The 24,010-nt window shown below is 42.9% G+C and overlaps 1 protein-coding gene across 1 annotated transcript in view; it reads left to right on the top strand.

Moving 5' to 3' along the window:
- The window catches only part of KYAT3 (kynurenine aminotransferase 3), a 206,874-nt gene that overhangs the window by 26,935 nt on the left and 155,929 nt on the right, over positions 1–24,010 (top strand). The gene's annotated exons all lie outside the window — the stretch shown is intronic.

Here is a 24,010-nt window from a genome sequence, read left to right as displayed (position 1 = left end):
CACATCACTGATGTGTGGCATCCCTGATGGCAGTGCCTGGGTTACACCGCACACTCCCGGGCAAGCTGACTGCCCTGGCGAACAGGTCCAGCGACCTGCACAGGAGCATGGCAGGGACAAGCGCCGATCCTCTGAAGTCCATCAGTGGGATCGCGGGAGGGGGCGCCTGCTCTGGCAGCTGCTGGGGATTGCTGGGGAGACACAGACAAGCACCCTGGGCTCCAGGCAGACCTCAGAAAGGGCCCCTTCACGCATGTGCAGCCCTGTGCGGGTGGCTCAGGCAAGCTGAAGAACGGGTCTCAGCTTTCACTACTCCAAATGCCCTAAATTCCCATTTTTTAAAAGGACAGATTCATCTACGCAAGGCTTCACCATCTGATTCTTAGCTTAGCTCCAGTCTGCTCTCTCTCAAGGAATGAGACTGAAGTTTTCAAAATAGCAGAGACCTGCTGTCAGGTCAGTTCTCAGCGCACCTCTCAGCTCCATTGGAGAGAGCAGGCATCTTCATAAAATCAGCATTTAGTTCCCTCCATCCCCATAAAGGGAGGGGGTATTTACCTTAAATCGTGCTAAAGAGATAAGAGTGCTACCTTTGGCTTTAGAGATAGTATGCATATGATAAAAACAAAGGTACACTCATATGTACCAGTCACTATTAACCCTGACCAGTCACAATGTGTAATAGTTTATCACCAACTGTATATGAAAGGGTTAAAAGCTTAAAAGTAAAGCCATAAAATTGAAACTGCAAAAATCCAAGTGTAGCTAAGGTGATAAGGAACCAAATTATCTCTGTTGAAATATGTGTCTCCATTTGCCTGTGATTCTGTCCCCATCTGCTTGAGAGATGGCCTTGTAAAACTGTCTCACATGATAACGCTTGCAGGAGTCCGGAAAGAGCTACAGTAAGTTCCTGTAACTTAGTGATCTTTGTATGAACTCACCCCCTCCCGTTGCACTATATAAAAACCCTAGCCTTCTTTCACTGTTCCTGAGTGTTCAGACAGCCCCAGCATGCTGGAGAAAATAAACCCTTTGCCGATTGCATGAGAGTGTCTCTTGGAGTCGTTCCTTGGCGGTAGACGTTCTGTGACCCTTACATATACACATGTCATAACTCTGCTTCTGGTTAGGCCACTTTGTCCATGTAGTAGATGTGATTATTCATGGTTATTCACACTTGCCTCTTATCTCATGGGACGATTGTATTTGCCCACTGTGTTTATGAGGTTGACCATGTGACTGGCTTTGCAAATGGAATGCCAGTGGAAGAGAAAGCCTTTGTGAAGACCTTTCAGAGTCTCACCAGCCTGCCTGTGCATTTGCATCCACAATGAGGATACAAACTGCACAAAGGGATTGCTTCTTTAAATTCATCCCAGATGAAAAGAACACAAAAATAGAATTAACTAACCTTAAATCTGGATCCCACTTCTGTGGCAAATCTGAGTTACTTCACAAAAAATAAACGTGAATTTGTACAAACCATTCACATATCCAGGATTATGGTGTGTAGTATTGCCATAGCAGCTGGCTAAGCATCTTTCTTGCCTCTCCCCCAAGCATGCACACCTTCTACCATCAATTCAGTCTTGCTGGGTGGCTACAGAGTATTACTGCTGCTGTGGGCTGAGTTAGCCTCAAACTTCTGTTTCCAGTTCTTGCCTTTTACTTAGAGAAGAATTCTAAGTATGGCCTCAAACATACTGTGCAGCATGCTAAGTTTTCTTTAGAAAGTGAGCAGAATACACAGGAACATCAGGGCTTTATTAAGGGAGAGAGGGCCAGGAAGGGTAAACAGGGACCTCCATACCAGTCTTTCTCTGGGCCCACCAGGAGAGAGAGGCAGCAAGCCAGAGAGAGAGGGAGAGAGCCCAGTGCTCCCCAGGCTTCCTATTCCCTTCCAACAGGGGAGTGCCTACATACTCTGATTGACAGGAGGGTAGACATAAGTGGGATTACATGGGGGCTGGGAAGGTATAGTCTCCAGCTCATGAACTATCTACCTGATGTGTTTTCCCACATCACTGCACTTTCTGTGCTTCGGCAAGTTTCTGGGGTGTTGTAGGGAATGGGAACAAGTCTGAGGACAATAGAGCAATTCCCTGAGTACCAGTGGTGTGGCTCTATCTGATGACAAGGCAAAATCATGACTAGATGACAACCAAAATGATATCTGAAAAGCTTTTGGATTCAGGGACAGAGATACACCCTTGAATGACACCTGGCTGTGTGCATGCAGCAACACATTCCTAATTGGTTGAGCTCTGTACCGTGTCTGTGCACAGGGATTTTATTGTGACTGAACCCACTTCTCTTGTTGGATTTCCTTTCAGGGGATACAGAGATGGATATGGTACCATTTCTACCTTCCACGTGTAGGAACTATGACAGGTAAATTTACATTCGTTTGTGAATAATAGAAAAATTCCAAGAAATTATTGTGTGAAGATAGTTATTTGTTATATGAATTTGGTTTTGTATATTTACATTTTATTTATTTGAGAAGGAGGGAGACTGGGAAATAGAGAGAGACAAATAGGGAGACAGAATGAGTTCCCATGGATATACTGTGTTTTCCTGCCCAAATCCCACCAACAGACAGGACTAAGCCCAAATTTAGAGCTGAGAACTCAACCTGAGTCTTCCATGTGAATGACAGGAACCCAAACAGGAGAGTTTTTGTATTTACCATAGTGCTTATTTTTGTGACTGCCTGGCATATTTCACTCAAGTATGGCAAAATCCACACCCTTTATCCCTGACTTGCTCCTCTGTTCCTTCAGCTACCTTGCCCTCCTCCTCCTCTTCTCCCCATGCTCCGTGCTTTCTGTCTGCTTTTCCTCTTCCTGAGGTTTTCTGTGGTTTGGATGTGGTTTGCACTCCAAGAATCCATGTGTGGGAGACTTGATCTTCAGTGTAACCTTAAAGAGGTAGGATCTAGTAAGAGGTCCTTTTTTTAAAAAAAAAAAAAAAAAAAAAAAAAAAAAAACACTTATTTTATTTATTTGACAGGCAGAGAGAAAGAGAAAGAGAGAGAGAGAGGGAGAGAGAGAAATGAATCTGCTGATTCATTTGCCGAATGGCCACAATAGTCAAGTCTGGACCAGATTCCATCTGGGCCTCCCACATAGGTCATAGGGTCCATGCACATCTTCTGCTGCTTTCCCAGGCGCATTAACAGGAAGGAGAATCAAAAGTGGAGCAGCCTGTGTTCATATGGGATGGCAGCGTTGCAGGCAGAGGCTTGGCCCTTTGAGCCACAATATGGATCCCTAGTAGGAAGTCCTTAGGTCACTGGGGCCATTCCCTCAGAAGGATTAAGTTACTTCTCATGGGCCTCTGGGTTAGTTCTCAGGAGAGGGTTTTTATAAAGTGAGCAAGCCTGGCCCTGTGCATGATTCTCGTCACTGCTGCTTGACACGATGGCATGCAGCTGCGAGGATTCTCACCAGAGCTGAGCCAAAGCAGCACCAGGCTTATGAACTTCCAAAACTGTGCGCCTCCAAAAGTGTACACCAAATAAACTTCTTTTCCTCATAAATAGCCTGCTCAGGTTGTTTTTGTTTTGTTTTGTTTTGTTTTGTTTGTGATGAAAACCTGGATAACCCAGGGTGCTTACAGAGCAAGTTGAACCAGAAATTTCTATGCACAATAAAGACTGATCTATATATCATTTTGCTACTTTTTAATACATGCATTGTTTTCAAACATGAAGACCTGCTATGAGTATGAGGAAGTAAAATCATTAAATATGCATGGATTGTTTCAGACTAGTAATACCCCCCTTAAAACTATTTCTGTTTCAGGAACTAAAGCTATTTATGCTTTAGAAATGGTTGCAAGTTGAGTGATGATTTAAAGTGCACTTTGGAAAAATGTTTTGTAATCTTTGCCAATGTGAACAAACGCATTTTTTAACATTTTTTAAAAGGCAGAATTATAGAGGAGGAGTGAGAAAGAGAGAGATCTTCCATCCACTGGCTCTCTCCCCAAATGGCTGCAATGCCCAGGGCTGGCCCAGGGTGAAGCTAGGAGCCCAGAGCTTCTTCTGGGTCTCTCACATGGGTGCAGGGGCCCAAGCACTTGGGCTTTCCTCCGCTGTTTTCCCAGGTGTAACAGGGAGCTGGATTGGAAATGAAGCAGCCAGGACTCGCACCAGTGCCTTTATGGGATGCTAGTGTCACTGACAGAGACTTAACCTGCTATACCACAACAGCAGCTCTAACAAATGTATTTTTTATATAATCCTTTGATTCTTGAGAATCCCTGTGACAGAAATATGTTCATAGGCATATCCAAGGCCTCAAATAAGACCATAGCAGGAATGCATAGATTCCAAGCACCCATCCCCCTGTAAATAGGTGAACAAAATGTGGTATATTCATTAAATGAAAATATTGATAGCAATGAAAAGTATAACCTTTTATACACCAAACACCACAGATGAATACTGAAGTCATTACGTTGAGCAAAAGAGCTGGACAACCAGAGTATATCTTGTCTGCTTCCTTCCATAGATGGTGTACACACAGGCAAATCTCAGGTCTGAGGTTACAAAGGAAGACTCTTGTCTCTTATGACACAGTTATTTAGTAGAATTTGGGCTTTTTTTTGTAATGATTGCAAAGGTAAAACCTGATCCAAAAGTGGATCTTACACAGGTATCATCGATAGTCTCAGATCCTAAAATTGCCAGAGTATCAAAAGAATTTGACAAACTGGACAAAACTCGCTATTTCTGCCAATCTTTTCTCTTGCCTTCCCTCGCCCTCTCAGTCTTGTCAGCTGAATATTTTTGGAAATTATAAAAACTGAAGTTGTCCACTGCTTTTTGAAGTGAAACAAAAGTGAACACCAGTATCCATTACAGGACACATTCTCACAAATGGAATTGAAAGTGAAAGTAGAGAAGTCTTCTTTGAAACTGAGATTAATTCTGAGATATCAGCTGCCTTCTGTTCTGACCAGTTCAATCTGTTGTTTATTTCAGGGAACTAAAACATAGTTTCAAGGACGATTGAATGTTTTTGTGAATGTTTATGTAGTAAGGGAATTTCCCCAGTACAAATAAAGTACTTTCCAAATTAAATAACTCTATTATCTATAGATAAATTTGGAAATTTTGGTTGAGTGATTTAACTTCAGGCATATTCAGCATGACTCCATTTATAAAAAATGCTTGTAGCCGGCGCCGTGGCTCAACAGGCTAATCCTCCACCTTGTGGCGCCGGTACACCGGGTTCTAGTCCCGGTCAGGGCGCCGGATTCTGTCCCGGTTGCCCCTCTTCCAGGCCAGCTCTCTGCTATGGCCTGGGAGTGCAGTGGAGGATGGCCCAAGTGCTTGGGCCCTGCACCTCATGGGAGACCAGGAGAAGCACCTGGCTCCTGGCTTCAGATCAGCACAATGAGCCAGCCGCAGCAGCCATTGGAGGGTGAACCAACAGCAAAGGAAGACCTTTCTCTCTGTCTCTCTCTCTCTCTCACTGTCCACTTTGCCTGTCAAAAAATTAAATAAATTTTAAAAAATGCTTGTAAACATATAAGTATATGTTTATATATAAAATATATGAAGACACTTCAATATAAGTATATGTATATATATATATATAAAAATAAATGAGAATACTCCAATGAGATAGTATTGCTGTATCAATGAATGGATTAATGATTCTTCATTAGTTTCTGTGAATTATAAATTTTTGCTCAATGAATATAAAGTATTTTTATAATCATAGAAATACACCTACATAACAATAAAGATTTTCCCATTTGGAGAAGAAAATCATGTATTTTAAAAAAATTGTTTTTGATAACTTCTAGGTATTCAGTGTTTCTTCTCAACTGCTCAATTATTGTTTGACACATGTTTCATAAGCACCAGCTATGGGCAAGAAACTGTTATACTAAAGTTCTTTGGGCACAAGGATCTGATTCATACAAAGATAGTTCAGATGGAAAGGGCTTCTTGGAAGGAAGAGTTATACTGATCCCATGGTTGGGCAGAAACTAGGTTTTGCAGTTTCAGGAGATAAAAGAAGAACTTTCTCCTACTAATATATCAGAAGGACATAACTCAATGCCAAGAGCAGACCGAACTGGAGCAAATTATTATTGTATTTGTGTGGTAATTTGCTTTACATATTTCAGAGTATTTCAGCAATGTGCTGTACCTTACCTAGAATTACCTTAAGAGGATGCAAAAGAACATTGTTTTATCCATATAAATGGATAAAAAAGCATTTGCTCATTGGCTTAAGAGTTGATAGAAACAACAAAGTCAGTGGTATTTAATCAATGGGATGGGTCAGGAGAAATGAATACGTCCTGAGTGCTTAAGCCAACAAGGCACAAAGCACAAGGAACAGCAGGTACAGTATCCCCTTCCAGCTGCCGAACCAAGTTCTGGGCTTGTACCTGCAGTTTTCCATCTCCCAGTACACAGAGAATCCTGCCAAGACCAGCATTCCTGCCATAGAACATAACTGTGCCTCCTGTTTCATAGAGGAGACCTCCCCAAGTGCAGACAGGTTGTTTAAACGTTCTTAGCCCCTGGTGTCATGTGTATGCTATAGTCATACACATTGTACTGGAAGGCACAGTTTGTGGCTTCGGGAACTTAGGGTCCCTGATTTCTAACCACCAGGGTTACTAATGTAACCAAAAAAAACAGACATCTGCCAATGACCGTGTAACTTCTTCAACACTAAAGTGGATGCAAAGGACCAAGTTACCATTTGCAAAAGCTCGTGCGAGTGCCAGGGACAGTGTAAAACAGTGATCCAAGAGCATCAGAGAGCCCAGTTAGTACAATCAGGGCTTAACCCAAGAGTGTTTCATTACCTCTCACCTTGAAGAAGTTGAAATTATAATCTTTCAAGAATATGAGATATTAGGCAATTTCCCTAAAAAGGAATTCGGAAACCAAGATAAGGCTGAGTCATAATGCTGCGAGCTTCTGCCACATCTTCAATAAGCACCAAGAGTTCTTGTTCTTTTGTAGGTCAATCAAAGGTACAGCACTCCTGTTTGGTGAAGAGTTGCTTAATACACTCCCTAGCCAAGTTGGAGTTTTGGATTTGGGGATTCCTGCCTGCAAAAGCAGAAAACAAAAATCAATCGTGAGAGTTCAGCCTTCAGGAAGGGGGATTCCTTCAGGAGGATTTTCATTTCCGGAGATTTCTGCATCACTGCAGTTCCTTTGTCTGCACCTTTTTAATTCTATTGTGTGATAAATCATTGCAGTTCAACCTTGTGCCACTTTTCTGAGGCATAGAAAATTCTATTTCTTATCAGAGGTCAAAGGTAATGGTATCATTCTGAAGAGCAGGAGGGGGCATGGATCCATAGTGGAAGGGGTAGTTCTACTTGTTTTCCTCAGTGCTTGTATGAGCTCCTACGGATTGAGTCATTAACAAATGTTACTGAATGGTCAGGAACAGAAGGATGAGAGTGCTTTTCCGATCTTACTGTATCCCTGCCTGGAATGACAAGGTGGCCTTCCCTAAAGTGACTCCAATAGCTTGAGTGTGATTTGAAGACTGCTATGCTTCACTACATCAGAATACATTAGAGTTTTTTACTTCCACATCAGAATTGTAAAAGTTTATTTTTACAGTTCCTCACTTATTTCTCCCAGGAGAGATTAAAAAGGTAAATAAGTAAAACCTGGATTGAGGAAGGGCATTGATTATAATGAAAAGGAGCTCCAGGAAGACTGGAACCAGGGAAAGAAAAGTTTGAGGGTGAGTGAGCAAGAGAGGTAGAGGTAGAGGTAGAGGTAGAGAAGATGATGGAGATGGAGATGGAGATGGAGATGGAGATGGAGATGATGAGATGGAGAGGGAGAGAGGCAGGGAGGTAGGGGTGGGGATGGGAGACTGAAGGCTGAAGATTCTAGAAAGAGAGGAGTAACTGAAAAACAAAACAGAGTTCCCAAGCTATAGTGTGTTTGCCACTCATTTACCTGGGTTCAAATACTGGGTCTATTTTTCACTAGCTAGAGACCCTTGCCTCTCTGTTTTCCTCTTTTTCTTTCTCTTTAAAATGGAAATTCGAGAAGTAACACTTCATCAGGTCCCAGGAGGACTAAGTATCTCATAATGTTTATGCATATTTAAAATGGTGCTGATACATAGTAACACTTTGTAAACCGGTTTTTGCTTTTTGATTATCTGAGGAAATAGCAAGGATGGAACTCCAGATAAGGTTGAAAGATTGGCATTAGAGAAAAGCAGGTGGAGCCAAGGTGAGTGTGGAGGCAGGGACCTGAGCCATGAAGGAAGGGTGCATTCCACAAAGGGATGAGCAGCCAGGGGAAAGAAGATAGGGACTGGGGCGGGGGCCTGGGGAGTGTGAGGGGTGTGGCCAGGCGAGAGGAACCCAGAGCCAACCTGGGAGGTCCCAGCACAGATTCCAGAGCCAGTTTCCAGGGCTTAAACCCTCCCATTCTCATCTCTTGTTGCCTGTGAGACCCTGGAAGAGAATCCAGCCTCTGCAAGCCTCCATTTTCTTGTCAGTATCAATCATAATAAACCAGTTCTTGCCTGATCCATTCTACAGGCTAAAAACGAATAAGCTCTCAATGATCACTTTTATTTCCAGGATCCCTCTACTGTTTTCTCATTAGCAGCTGAGGCAGTGTGAGAATATGGATCACATTGTCCTGTAAACTGTAAGGTACTAGGAAAATGAGGTTACTTGAGAATATTTTTGTCAGAAAAAAAATGTCATTTTGATTTTTTAAATGTTTTTAAGATTTATTTATAAGACAGAATGGTTCATATTGGGGGTAGGGGTGGAGGGAGAGGCAGAGAGAGAGGAGAGAGATCTTCAATTTGCTGGTTCAGTCCCCAACTGACCACAGTGCCCAGAGCTGGGCTGGTCTGATGTCAGGTGCCAGGAGCTTCCTTGGGCTCTCCCACACAGGTGCAGGGGTCCAAGCATTTAGGCCATCCTCCACTGCCCTCCTAGGCACATCAGCAGGGAAATGGATCGGAAGTGGAGTAGCCAGCATTCAAATGGGCCCCCATATGGGATGCCAGCATCGCCGGTGGCAGTTTTACCCACTATGCCACAGCACAGCCCACAATTTGTGTTCTTCATCTGTAGCTGTCTGAGAACGGAATTTACAGAGACAAACATGAGCATTTAGCTGCTGGTGCAAACAAGATAAATTGTGGAGTTCTTTTCTTAAATTCGAGTTTAAGAAAACACTGGGGAAAGAGGAATGAGCTTAGAGTTTGGTTTGTTGTTTTCCTTTAAAAATGTTTTTGACTACCATGTTGTGCTACCATGTTTTGACTACCAAGAAGTGCTCAACTCCACACAAAATAAGTAGAACCAGGTAATTCTATGAGATTGTGTAGCCTATCAGTGGTTCCCAAACATTGCTGTCCACAAGAGTTATCTTCAGGGCCAGAACTGTGGCGTAGCAGATAAAGCCACTGCCTACAGTACTGGCATCCCATGTAAACGCTGGTTTGAATCCTGGCTGCTCCACTTCTGAACCAGCTCTCTGCTATGGCCTGCGAAAGCAGTGGAAGATGGCCCAAATGCTTGGGCCCCTGCCCCCATGTGGAAGACTGGCTCCTGGCTTCAGATCTGCACAGCTCCGACCGTTGCAGCCATCTGGGGAGTGAATCAGTGGATGAAAGACCTCTCTCTCTCTCTCTTTCTCTTTGTGTGTGCATGCATGTGTATGTGTGTAACTCTGACTTTTAAATAAAACAATAAATAAATCTTAAAAAAAAAAAAGAATGTATCTCGTGTTTCACCATGAGTGCCAACTCCAGACCCTCTAAGTAAGTTCCCATTGAAAAGGAAAATCAGCAAGTTTTGGCCTGGGAAGTCCTCCTTTCCATTCCTTGGATGTCAAGGTGTTCACAAAATTAAAGCTGACAGACTTAGTTTCTGAGGTGGGCAGAGGGGCACATGCCCATTATGTGGCATCAGCCAGCGAAGCAGCGTCCAACCCCAGATGTGAGCACCGGCTGAGTGTGCACAGGCCTCTGGAAGTACTGACACTGTAAGTAGATTCCTGCAGGCATCCTTACATCAGCTGTGTCCGCTCACTCACCTGAACTGCCCTTCAGAATACGAATGGAGCTGTACAGTGAGACACTTAGCCATCAAAACATCACAATGTGAGTCCTGGCCATTGGAAATGTCTCAGATGTTTGCCTACTGAAACTCACCCTCCTCTCCTTCCCCATTTTAATAGGACTTGTAGGAAACAGAAACTGCAGCTGTGGCCTGACATGAACCAACTCTTTTGGCAGCTGAAAATGAACATCAGGTCCTTTCCCACTTTTCCCCCTGCATCTCATTTCTTAAGCTCTTCAATGCATTTGTGCCAAATTCCTATGGCTTCCCTGCAGCCGGTGCCCTTTTCCATCACCGTAACAATTCCAGAGAGTGCTCTATTTTTCTAAGAGCATTTAGCCCTCTGCATAGTTCCTTCCCTGTGCTGGCTAAAAGGACCGTCATATAACATCTATCTATCACCTTCTTAATTCTTGGGAAAGAGCCCGGAGCATTCTCTTTCTTTAATAATCTTTTATTGAGCACAAAATGAATTTAAACCAAAATAAACAGGATTTAACTTGCATTGGAAAGAATTTTTTTTTTTTGACAGGCAGAGTGGACAGTGAGAGAGAGAGAGACAGAGAGAAAGGTCTTCCTTTGTCATTGGTTCACCCTCCAATGGCCGCCGCGGCCCGCGCGCTGCGGCCAGCACACCGCACTGGTCCGATGGCAGGAGCCAGGTGCTTCTCCTGGTCTCCCATGGGGTGCAGGACCCAAGCACTTGGGCCATCCTCCACTGCACTCCCTGGTCACAGCAGAGAGCTGGCCTGGAAGAGGGGCAGCCAGGACAGAATCCGGCGCCCTGACCAGGACTAGAACCCTGTGTGCCAGTGCCGCAAGGCGGAGGATTAGCCTAGTGAGCCACGGTGCCGGCAGAAAGAAGTTTTTACTATTGCCACAATGAGGGTTTAAGGGCTAGGCCCATACAAATTATAAAGGAAGAATTAAAACTCCTCTTCAGAGATATTAGAGCTTTTGGGATTGCGACTCTATGTACAAATAAGCTAAATTTGAACTTGCATAAATGTCTTTCTTTTTAATTTTCTTAGGCTCTGATTTTTTTCCTAATTGTTAACAGACATGGTTCCAAAACTTTCTGTTTCTTGCTGGGAGCAGGGATTCCTGGAAAGAGTTTGGATTCTCACTAAGAGAAAATAGTTCTTTAAGGACAGTAGGAAAGGATTTTCCATCTGTGTAAGGTAGTGCCACTAAAATTTTAGGTTAACCACTAGCTGTTGCTTACCCTTAAGGAATGAGTCTGCAGTTTTTAAAATAGCAGGCACCTGCTCTCAGGTCAATTTCCAGTGTATTTCATCAAGATCACTTAGTACGATACAGCCGTGCTAAATGTCTGTAGAATCAGCACATTGTTGATACACACAATACTAACCTGAACATGTCCCCAGTGATGCTGTTACCCTCTCAATTCAATCACAGCTAGCAGGTGGTCTTACCATAAAGCTGCCTTAGGTCTGTCTTCATCCCCCTTAGTGTCCATCTTGAGTGCTAAGAACTATATTCTTGGGATTAGTTTAAGGATAATATTATTCATATATTATGAGCAAGACCACCACAGACCAACTAGTGAATGGGATCTCTGATAGCTACACCGTGAAATGGAGTGTGGTCGTTTATGCTGATTTGCCATTTTCTTTGCCCTAGCTGTATCCTCCCTGTGTTGAGTTTGATTATGCAACACATATTCACCCTTCCCTCCTTGCTATCATGGAATTATTGTATTTCTCCCACCGTATTTGTAATGAGATTGATCATGTGACTTGTTTTGCAAGTGACATTTTGCAAGAATGTGGTTAGAAAGAACAGTGCGTCATTTTAGAGCAGAGGTTTCAAAAGCCAATATAGGTTCCCATCATCCCCATTTGCACCCTACAACAAGGACAGCAAATCTCTGGTGAGAATGACTCTTTTAGCCAATCACAGTTGAAAAGTACACCCAAAGGAGCTTGAATCTACCCTGAGGTCTACAGCGTAATTTTCTGCAACCAATTTGAGTTACATGAGCAAAAAATAAATATTTGTTTTTATTATTAATTGCTCACATATTAGGGGTTGTACAGTGGAGAATTAATACATTAAAGTCTGAGAAAGCTTCCTACCTCTCCTGTAAATATAGGTACAGTTTCTTCCACTATGACGATCCTTCTACTTGACTAGATTCTTGTTTCCTTTGCACTGACAATTTCCTGGAACGTTGTGGGAATGTCCATAGAGTATAAATCAAATAAGGGCGGAGCAACTTCTCCACGCACCCGTAGATGTAGTGCTCTCTGTTGAGGAGCAGGAAACCCTCAGCAGACACCAGCCAAAGGGAAATCTAGAAACTGTATGACAGCAGGGAGTGGGGACTACACTCTTGACTGATGCTAGCTGTAGTGTGTGCAAGAATGCCTTTCACGTTTGTCCTTCCTTGTGCCACCCATGGGTACAGGAGTCATGTTGTGGATGTCTATATTACTCTGGAGATAAATAACATAGACATCTCATCTCCTTTTAAAAAAAGCATCATAATGAAACTGACCTTTTTTTCAGAATAGCATGATAGAAAACAAAATCCAAACTTCAAAATCTTATCCAGACTACCAGAAAACTGGCTCAGATTCTAAAATAAGTAGTCACTTTGACCACAGAATTTAGGGAAACTTCTATTGAAACAGATGGATGATGATTCTGCAACTTTTCCTCTATAAGTGTCACCTTTTGCTCTTTCTGATTTTTTCAGTTTGACTATTAAACATTTGCAAATTATAAAGCCCTCATTCTTTGACACTTCTCAAGAATATAATGGTTCTGGTGCCTATTTCAAGACAAAACGTATCCCTTTACTTTGAAATAGGACCAATGACAAGACATCAGCTATGGTTTTCTTGACTAAATAAAGTCCATTTTTCGCATCAGGAAATCTACTCCCCTCCTTCCTCAACAACAATAGAAAGAAATCCACTAGTGACTATTCAATCTTGGCAATGATTTGGAATGAAACACCTAACTCCATCAACACACTCCCCTTCCAGGTAATCCAATGTTACACACTTAAGACAATTGTGCAAATATTAAGAAGAAACTAAGGGGGCAGTGCTGTGGCTTAGCGGGTAAAGTTGCCACCTGCAATGCCAGCAGGTGAGAACTCTGGCCCCTCTTGAGAACTCCGCAGCCCTACGGAAGGCAGCCCTATGGGCACCAGTTCGAGTCCCGACTGCTCCACTTCTGATCCAGCTCTCTGCTGTGGCTCGGGAAAGCAGTAGAAGATGGCCCATGTTCTTGGGCCCCTGCACCTGCATGGGGGACCAGAGGAAGCTCCTGGCTTTGGATCAGCGCAGCTCTGGCCGTTGCAACCAATTGAGGAGTGAACCAGTGGATGGAAGACCTCCCTCTCCCTCTCTCTCTCTCTCTCTCTCCCTCTCCCTCTCCCTCTCTCTCTCTCAGTAACTCTTTCAAATAAATAAATAAATATTTAAAGAGACGAAGACAAAGACGAAGAAGAAATTTAAATAAGAATCTGTATGTTATATATGTATAACGATTGCATTAATGAGAAACTGAGCATATAAGTAATTGTCTGCTTACTTAGATAAAAGCCTAGACATATTTACTCCATCACCATTGAAAAGATCAATGTTATAGCAATGGTGGTTTTAATCTACTCATTTAGCAAAAGTCCTGAATACAATACCGTATTAACTATAGAGAAGCTAGATTCTAAGCATTATTCCAGAAGGGCCGGAATCAAGAAAGATAAAGTCTCAGACACACTGCAAGATTCTTCTGCAACCCCTGATTATCCTTCTTAGAGCAGAGCTCTATAAAGACTGCAAGAGCTTCCTTCTCACAGGCGGTGTGCACATCCAGCATCTCCTGGAGTGTGTCTGTGGGAAACCTCACTCGCACATTGGAGCGGTCGGCTGCCTTTCGCAGGGCTGCGGAGTTCTCGAGTGGGGCCAGAGTTCTCATTGCATTCTCCAAACAAGGAACGGCTCCACTGTTGATGGTATCCATATAGGCCACCAACTCACTCCTCATCCCCAAATGAGCCAGCAAATACAAGGGTAAATACCAATTTCTCACTCGTTGTTTCACTGGGGTTATGGATCTCCCTCTGAAAATCACAAAAACCCTGTGTAGCAGAATATTTTCTTTTCTCTTTTTATTAATATACCACCTAATAATATTACTGTTTTGACTATTCAATCTATTATAATTTTCCAGTTCATACATCACAATTTAAATTGCTGACAGGGGCTGACGCTGTGGCGTTGCAGGCAAAGCTGCCACCTGCAGTGCTGGCAGCCCATATGGGCACCAGTTCGAGTCCCGGCTGCTCCACTTCCAATCCAGCTCTCTGCTATAGCCTGGGAAAGCAGTAGAAGATGGCCCAAGTCCTTGGGCCCCTGCACCCATGTGGGAGACCCAGAAGAAGCTCCTGGCTCCTGGCTTCGGATCGGCAGAGCTCCGGCCATTGCAGCCATTTGAGGAGTGAATCATCAGATGGAAGACCTCTTTCTCTCTCTCTCTCTCTCTCTCTCTCTCTCTCTCTCTCTCTGTCTTTCTTTCTCTCTGTGTGTAACTCTGCCTCTCAAATAAATAAATAAGTCTTTTAAAAATAAATAAATAAATTACTGACACCCAGAAATAAGATTAGGAGCTTCCTGGAAAAATATTTCTCCTTTAAAATAAAAAAAGAAACAAATTACTCAAGAAATATAAATTACATAAACAAAAGAACAGCATTCATCCAAATGGGCTGGAGTCTTCCGTTCCCAGGAGTCCTTGCATCATTGCAGCTCCTGTACATGTAAGTCACTTGCAAGGCCATCGCATGTTGCCTCACTGGATATCAGCCTTGTGACCATCACTTGAGAAAAGGTCCATCTCTATTCAGAAGAGAGAGTCAAGCAAGTACTTCTAGAGGAAGAGGAAAAAGAAACATTTATACAAAAGGAAGAAATGTGCTGCTGATTCCCCTAGTCCTGGCGTGGTATCTGGTATATTGGTTGTTCCTTAAATATATTTGAATGATTGATTAATTTTTTAAGAAGCCTGGAAGCACATCTCTGATCTTACAATCTCCATACCAGAAATGAACAGACAATAATGCTAGAAATAACGATGAGATAATGCAAGGGAAAATGTCAGGAGGACAAATGAGACCCACACTGGTGTAGAATACCTTATATTCCTGAGCAAGATACACCATCACACACATACCTCATGACTGTATTTAGAATCTTCCTTTAACTTGACCTCCATGTGACTTGGGAATCTTTTCACTTCGCTGTAGCAAATGCATAGTCTTTTTTTTTTTTTTTTTTTTTTTTTTACTTATTTGACAGGTAGAGTTAGACAGTGAGACAGAGAGAAAGGTCTTCCTTCCGTTGGTTCACCCCTTAAATGGCCGCAATGGCCGGCATGCTGCGTCAATCCGAAGCCAGGAGCCAGGTTCTTCCTCCTGGTCTCCCATGCGGGTACAGGGCCCAAGCACTTGGGCCATCCTCCACTGCACTCCCGGGCCACAGCAGAGAGCTGGACTGGAAGAGGAGCAGCCAGGACTAGAACCCAGTGCCCCTATGGGATTCCAGCACCGCAGGCAGAGGATTAGCCAAGTGAGCCACAGCACCAGCCCCTTCAAATGCATAGTATCGATCAAGCCTATTAGAGTATTTCTTTCTGTACCACACATCAGATGTTCAGTAAACAATTTCTTGAAAAAATTAATTAGTGAATGAATAAATAAAAAATGGATATTCTCTCTAGGTGCCATCAGTTATCCACTCTGATAAATAATATATATTAAATTTATACTATTAACATAACTTACTGGGTCAGGCTGTAGAATAAAGTTTGATATGAAAAAGAAAATGAAGAATTTCATAGTCTTACTGGACAGATATGTCAATGTTTTTTGGACCATTTAATGTCTACTGTTTCTATGAATGATATAAATAGCCAGACACTAATAAAACATATTATATGAAAAGTATTTTTAAAAACCTTTTGATTTCATTGCACATCAGCAACTTCCAATCTGATCAGCTCTTTTTTTAGTATACATGAACAGAACATCTAATAAGAAACACAAATATTTGGGCCTGAGGAAATTTTTTTAACTTTTATTTAATAAATATAAATTTCCAAAGTACAGCTTTTGGATTACAGTGGCTTTTTCCCCCCATAACCTCCCTCCCACCCACAACCCTCCCATCTCCTGCTCCCTCTCCCATCCCATTCACATCAAGATTCATTTTCAATTATCTTTATATGCAGAAGATCAATGTAGTATATACTAAGGAAAGATTTCAACAGTTTGCACCCACACAGAAACACAAAGTGTAAAGTACTGTTTGAGTACTAGTTATACCATTGATTCACATAGTACAACACATTAAAGACAGAGATCCTACATGAGGAGTACGTGCATAGTGACTCCTGTTGTTAATTTAACAATTGACACTCTTATTTATGACATCAGTAATCACCCTAGGCTCTTGTCATGAGTTGCCAAGGCTATGGAAGCCTTTTGAGTTCACCAACTCTGATCTTATTTGGACAAGGTCATAGTCAAAGTGGAAGTTCTCTCCTCCCTTCAGAGAGAGGTACCTCCTTCTTTGATGGGCCTGAGGAAATTTTAGCACTGACTGTACCCTGGAAATTTTTATTTATTTTTTAATGATAATTTTTTTTTTTTGAGAAAAGAGTTACAGATAGAGAGAGAGAGAGACAGAGAAAAAAGTCTTCCATCCACTGGTTCACTCCCCAAATGGCCACAACAGCTGGAGCTGGGCCAATCCAAAGCCAGGAGCCAGGAGCTTCTTCCTGGTCCCCATGTGGAAGCAGGGGCCCAATCGCTTGGGCCATCTTCCACTGCTTTCTCAGGCCATAAGCAGAGAGCTGGATTGGAAGTTGAGTAGCTGGGACATGAACTCGCACTCACATAGAGGCTTAGCCCAGTACATCCCCGCGCCAACCCCGAAAATTTTATTCATGATACTAACTGGTATAAACCAGTAAAATGTTGGACCATAAATCTTCTCAGGGAATTGAAACTCCAATCACTAGACTCTTTCAAATAATTATAACCCTCAAAAAATATCACCAGTAACCATTACTGTGAGCATCAATCCAATCTCAAGCAAAACTTGGGGTAGAATGATCCCTGCACCATCCCCAATCCAGGATGTGCTCCGTTACCTGGATTCTGCTTCAAGACATCCCACAGGTATTAACCTTTATTGCTGGGCCATCCATCTAAGATCAGCTTCAGAATGAAATCCAGTACCATCCAAAATCTGGAAATTCATGAACTCATTCACATCATCTATTCCATCAGGAGCCTAAGGATTTTGTCCTGATCAGTCACACAGCTGGAATCTTATCCAAGAAGTGAGAATTGCCCTATACTACAACTTCCAGATCCTGTTGTGGGCAACAGCCCCCCCCCCCACACACACACACACACACACCTCGTTGGGCTTATTTGAAGCTCTCCTCTCCACTGGTGAAAAAATGCAAGGAGATGTAAATTGTGCAGGAAAGCAGCATTTTCTCAAAGGATGAGCACACACTCAAACATCAGTGTAGCTACTTCTCTTTATGAGGAAGGAAGTGTGACCACCCCCTCCAAAGTTAAGGTCGTTCATTGTTTTACAGGGTGAGGGTGGTGCCCTAAGTGAATATTCAAATGGTGGAGTTGGGATGGAGTTTGAGTACTTCTTATTTCTGGATCACTTTTTTCAGGAATCTCAGAGGTCTCATGGCATCTCCACGCATGGAAGATGCAACAGCATCTCACACGTGATGGGAAGTGAGGCTCGGTGCACAATGGGGAATGTGTGTGCCGAGCCTGCAGCTAGCCGTGTTGGGTCAGCAGATAGCGGGTGGGGTTTTAGGCAGTGGGAGGCTGCTGGCAGGCCCTCAGTTCCTCCTTACTAGCTTCCTGCCGGCCCACATCGACCCTACTGAGAAATAACTTTTTTTTTGACAGGCAGAGTTAGACAGTGAGAGAGAGAGAGAAAGGTCTTCCTTCTGTTAGTTCACCCCCCAAATGGCTGTTATGGCCGGCGCACTGCGCCAATCCGAAGCCAGGAGCCAGGTGCTTCCTCCTGGTCTCCCATGTGGGCGCAGGGGCCCAATCACCTGGGCCATCCTCCACTGCACTCCTGGGCCACAGTAGAGAGCTGGACTGGAAGAGGAGCAACCGGGACAGAATCCGGCGCCCCAACGGGGACTAGAACCCGGAGTGCCAGCGCCGCAGGCAGAGGATTAGCCTAGTGAGCCGCTGCGCCGGCCAAGAAATAACTTTTAAACATTAAGTTTTGCCCCAAGTTTCCTTGTCTTTGAATATGGCAATTGAGTGACTAGTGCAATGAAGTGTGGTGTCTCAGCTCCTGGAAGGAGACAGCGGCTGCCCTGGTTGATGTGGTTGATGGTGCCAAGCTTGTGGACTAAGGAGCTGCTCAGAAGCACAGCAAGGGCAAAGATCCAGGAGTCAGTCTTCAGGTACAGAATGTACAGCACAGCAAAGAGCTTCCTTCCTCTAATTCTTCATTCACTAGTTCAGGTGAAAGTATATTCCATAGACATTTATGAATGCTGTCTTCACAGTTATACTCCTTACATAATCATATGCCTTTCTTTCCTCATTTTATGATTTTGTCATGAAACTTACATCATGTGATATTAATACATTCAGGACTGATTTCAAAAATAGTTTGTATGCATGCATGCAATGTTTATAAAGCAAATATGACAATATTTATATGCAATGCATATAAAGCAAATATGACAAAATGTTTTTAAAAAGTAAAATAAAAAAAGAAACACAGCTGAATAGTAAGACAAAAGTTTTTGAATAAAAATTTCAAGATAACCCAAAATTATAACCTAATGTTTTATATTAATAACCACCCCCTTGAGAGCTTTAGTTTACCTATTAAAAGAAGTGAATGGGGGCCAGCGCTGTGGCCTAGCAGTCTACAGTACCCACAGTACCCACATCCCATGTAGGCACCAGTTGGAGTCCCAGCTGCTCCACTTCGAATCCAGCTCCCTGCTAATGAACCTGGGAAGACAGCAGAAGATGACTCAAGTGTTTGGCACCCACATGAGAGACCCAGAAGAACTTCTGGGCTCCTGGCTTTGGCCTGGCCATTGTAGCCATTTGAGGAGTCAACTAGCAGGTTGAAGATCTCTCTCTCTCTCTCTCTCTCTCTCTCCTCCTTCTCCTCTCTCTGTAACTCTGTCTTTCAAGTAAATTTTTAAAAAAAGAAGAAAAATTCAATGGGCACATATAGATGTAATACTTTTTAACATTTTGTCATATTCACTTTACATACAAACATTTTATATATGTATATACATATATATATATATATACTATCTTGATAGCAGGGATGTATATATTAATATCACACAAAGTGCAATTCATGAAAGAGATCTTAAAATGTGGAAAGAAAGATATATTATTATTATATAAGGACAATAATTTTATGAAGACAGCATTTATAATATCCAAATACAAAATAATATGGCATGCGCCCACATACACACACACACATATATATATATGTAAATATATATAAACTTCCACATGAGAGAATAATCATGAGGTGTTTGTCTTTCTGTATCTGGCTGATTTTAAAGAGAAAGGAAGAAACATTAGTATAGAACTCTTCTTTATGACCTAGTAGATCATAAGATCTAATGGACACTTGGGGTGGAGGTTAAAATTTTGATGGGAAGAGTCAAAAGTTCTTCATGGAGATAAATTGAATTGGGCACAATTGTAAGTGCTCAGTATCGAACTTTGAATACTACAGATAGAAATTCCTGCTTCATGAGACCTCATTATAGTGGAGGGATACAGATAATAAAGGAAAACAAAAAATGTTCACGTTAGATGCAGGAGCTAAGCAGGAGATGACAACAGGGAGGATTAAGGATTGAATTTATATATAGGACATGCAGAGGAAGAGACAAGATGAAGGGGATCAGTGAGTTTGAGGAGGGCAGTTAGGAAATCTCGTGAGTGGCTGCCTGGTTGAACGGAGGAGAGCTTGTGAGAGAAGAAAAAGATAAAGAACATAGCTCCAGGACCCAGAGTTTTGTGGCATAGCAGGCCAAGCTTCCACCTATCCCATATGGGTTCTGGCTGTGTCCTGATGCTCTACTTCTGATGCAGCTCCCTGCTAAAGGCCTGGGAAAAAGAGGATGGCCAAGTGCTTGGGCCCCTGCCACCCAGGTGGGAGACCTGGGTAAAGTTCCTGGCTCCTGGTTCCTTGCTTCCGTCTGGCCCAGCCCTGGCCATTGGGGCCATTTAAGGAATGAACCAGTAAATGGAAGCTCTCTTTCTCTCTCTCTCTCTCTCTCTCTCTCTCCTTCCCTCTCTGCCCCTGCCTCTGCCTTTCCCTCTCTTTCTGTAGCTCTGCATTTCAAATAAATAAATACATCTTTTTAAAAAAAATGTAGCTCTTTTTCTCCAGTAAGGGGAGGGACATCCAGCAAGGTACTTCTTCTGGATTCAGTACTGAACAGGCTAATAACAAGTAGCTACTTAACAAACTCTTTGTAATTTCCCAGGATTGATAGACTATTTCGCCAATGAACAAGTGAGACAATGAATTGCTCTAAGGCCATATGTCCCAAAAAGCTGGGAATTATCATCAAGAAGTCTAGGTTAACTGAAAATCTTTCTGTCAGAAAAAAATGAAATTATTTTTAGCAGACTTCCTCTATACAGTTTCTATTCTTTCTCTGTAGCTGTTGGAGAGCAGCAAAAAGTTGTTGGAAGAAAAACAGAACTTGGGCAGATTAAACATAGCGGAATTTATTGGATGGCTCATCCATTGGTCAGTATCCCAAACCAGTAGAGGTTCAGAGAGCTGCTCCCAGCAACACAGGCAGGCAGTATTTGCCTATGGAAGAGGAGGTGACCTACAGAAATAGCTTGATGGCCTACAGCTTGTATTTGCCTTATATGAGCATGGTTGGAAGAGACATTTACCTTAAACGGATGTGGTCTGATCCGTTGTAGCTATGATGGGCTGAGATGCAGCTGTTAGAAGAACAAGAGTGTACCCATAAGCACTCTTAAATCAGGCTGCATTTACTACATTCAGAGGCAGCTCTGAGCCAACATTTTAACAAAGTAAAACTTGACTCTTTTCTTGTGTGAGATAAGAAGGAGAATTTTTTATGTTCTTTAATATTTCAAGAGATTTTGGAGAAGGAATATGTATGAGCTTACAAAATAGTGCATGTTCTTTAAAATATGTTTATTTGCTTTTCTTTTTGCTCTTGTTTCAAAGGACTGAGATATCTCTGGGGGGTTGGTCAGGCACCTGCGTTGGAGTGACTCGTTCAAGTTCGAGTTACTCAACTTCTGACCCAGTAGTGGATGGGCTCAAGACCCAAATCTAAGTGACAATAGTCTTTTCTCTAGATTCAATCCAAGAAGCCCCTGTTTCTCTCATTTTTTGTGCATCATTTTGTTTTTGTTTGGTTTATTTGTTTTTTAGTTTTTTTTTTTAAGATTTTATTTATTTATATGAGAGGCAGAGTTACAGACTGAGAGGGAGAGACAGAGAGAAAGGTCTTCCATCTGCTACTTCACTCCCCAAATGGCTGCAATGGCCGGAGCTCCACCAATCCAAAGCCAGGAACCAGGAGCTTCCTCCGGGTCTCCCACATGGGTGCAAAGGCCCAAGCAACTGGACCATCTTCCACTGCTTTCCCAGGCCACAGCAGAGAGCTGGATGGAAAGAAGAGCAGCCAGGAAAAGAACCAGCGCCCAAATGGGATGGTGGTGCCTCAGGCAGAAGATTAACCTACTGAGCCACAGCACCGGCCTATAGATTTTTTATTTATTTGAGGCACAGTTTTATAGACAGAGAGGGAGAGACAGAGAGAGAGGCCTTCCATCCACTGGTTCATTCCCCAAGTGACCAAAACAGCTGGAGCTGGGCCTATCCAAAGCCAGGAGCCAGGAGCTTCCTCCGGGTCTCCCACATGGCTGCAGGGCCCAAGCACTTGGGCCATCTTCCACTGCCTTCCCAGGCCACAGCAGAGAATTGGATGGAAAGAGAAGCAGCCGAGACATGAACGGGTGTTCATATGGGATGCCGGCGCCACAGGAGGAAGTCAAGCCTGCTATGCCGCAGCATTGGCCTCTGTGCTTCACCTTGTTAATGCAGTTATTAAGATACAGCTCGAGAGAAGAAGAATCTAGGCTACTTCCTTCTTTTGGACCACAAGCAAGGTGTTTGTTTTTTTTTTTTTTTTAATTATTTGATAATGGAAGAAATGAAGTTGGAGTCTTTCCTCCAGTCTCCATGGTTTGTAATTGCTGCAGGGAAGAATATCTTTGCAAATTAGATTCAGGAAATCTCTACTACAAGAGTTTGATGCTGGTAGAGGAAGATTTATTGAAAAGGTTCACCAAAGTGATGGAGGTCAGTGAGGCTTTATTTAACTGAAATGAGGTTCATTCACATCCTGTTTGTTGAACACCGGAAACAACCTGGTATCTTCTGTTAGAAACTGTGGTTGGTTTTTTCGTTCTTTGTTTTTTGACACAGCATACTCAGCTCTGGCACCTGGTGTTAATGCTCAAACAGGCACAATGCTCTTTTTTGACATCCTGCTATACAGTGTTTGGTGAAAGATCATGACACTGGCCTCCATTGGGTGCTTACAGGAAAGTACAGGTACAGAGCAGGAGACAAGAGTGAGACCCTTGGCTGAGCATCTCAAGGGTTGAGATTAGGGACCGGCACTGTGGCGTAGTGGATAAAGCTGCCACCCGCAGTGCCAGCATCCCATGTGGGCACCGGTTTGAGTCCCGGCTGCTCCACTTCCGATCCAGCTCTCTACTATGGCCTGTGAAAGCAGCAGAAGATGGCCCAAGTGCTTGGGCTTGGGCCCTTGCACCCATGTGGGAGACCCTGAGGAAGCTCCTGGCTCCTGGCTCCCAGCTTCGGATCAGCACAGCCCCTAGTGCGGCGGCCAATTGGAGAGTGAACCAGCAGATGGAAGATCTCTCTCTCTCTCTCTCTCTCTCTCTCTCTCCCCCTCTCCCCCTCTCTCCCTCTCTTTCCCTATGTGTAACTGACTTTCAAATAAATAAATAACTCTTTGGAAAAAAAAAAAGTGTCGAAGTTACACAGCAGTGTTGGGAGAACAGAGATGACCCATGCCTTCACTAGGAGCCTTGAACTGAGCAACAAGTAAATAGTAGCCCATTGTGAGGAAAGAACAAAATCACGGAAAAGAAAGGGGCCATGCAGCCTGTGAAACCAGGAGTGAAATGCCACTACTGGCCGTACCTGAGCACAGCGTTGTTGGAGAAAAGAGCTGGTGAGATTTTAGGCTTGTGATGCATGGAAGCCTGTTATAGAACAAACAAAACTTAAACTCAGCTGAACCATGACTACACTGAAGTGACACTCACCCCAAACCTCAGAACATCAAAGAGGGGTGCCTGCTTCCAAACAGAAATATTATGATCTCAAGCCCAACTGTTTTTGCAGCGATACCCAACATCCAATTAAAAAATTATGAAATACTCAGAAAACTCATGTAAAACTATTCATTTTGAAAGAATAAAGCAAGCAACAGAAACAGAGATAGATCAAGTGTTAGAACAACCATGTAGGACCTCTAAGATCACTTCAATTCTTACGTTAAATGATCTAGTGGAAAGCTGATCAGTATATGTGAGGTGGGTTTTCTGCCAAAAAATAGAAACTGTTTGTATAGTCAGATGGAAATGTTGTAAATGCCAAGGATCATATTAGAGAAGAGGAATTCTTTTAATATGTTTAACAAAAAACTGAATGTGTACACAGCCAAGGAAAGAATCAGAGGCCTTGAACAGACCTATGGAAATTCACTAAATTGAAATAGAAGACGACAC

Source organism: Lepus europaeus, chromosome 5 (assembly GCF_033115175.1).
Source record: "Lepus europaeus isolate LE1 chromosome 5, mLepTim1.pri, whole genome shotgun sequence".
NCBI classification, from domain to species: Eukaryota; Metazoa; Chordata; class Mammalia; order Lagomorpha; family Leporidae; genus Lepus; species Lepus europaeus.
The sequence above is the reverse complement of the archived record's forward strand: the minus strand, read 5'-3'. Positions and strand labels throughout refer to the sequence as shown.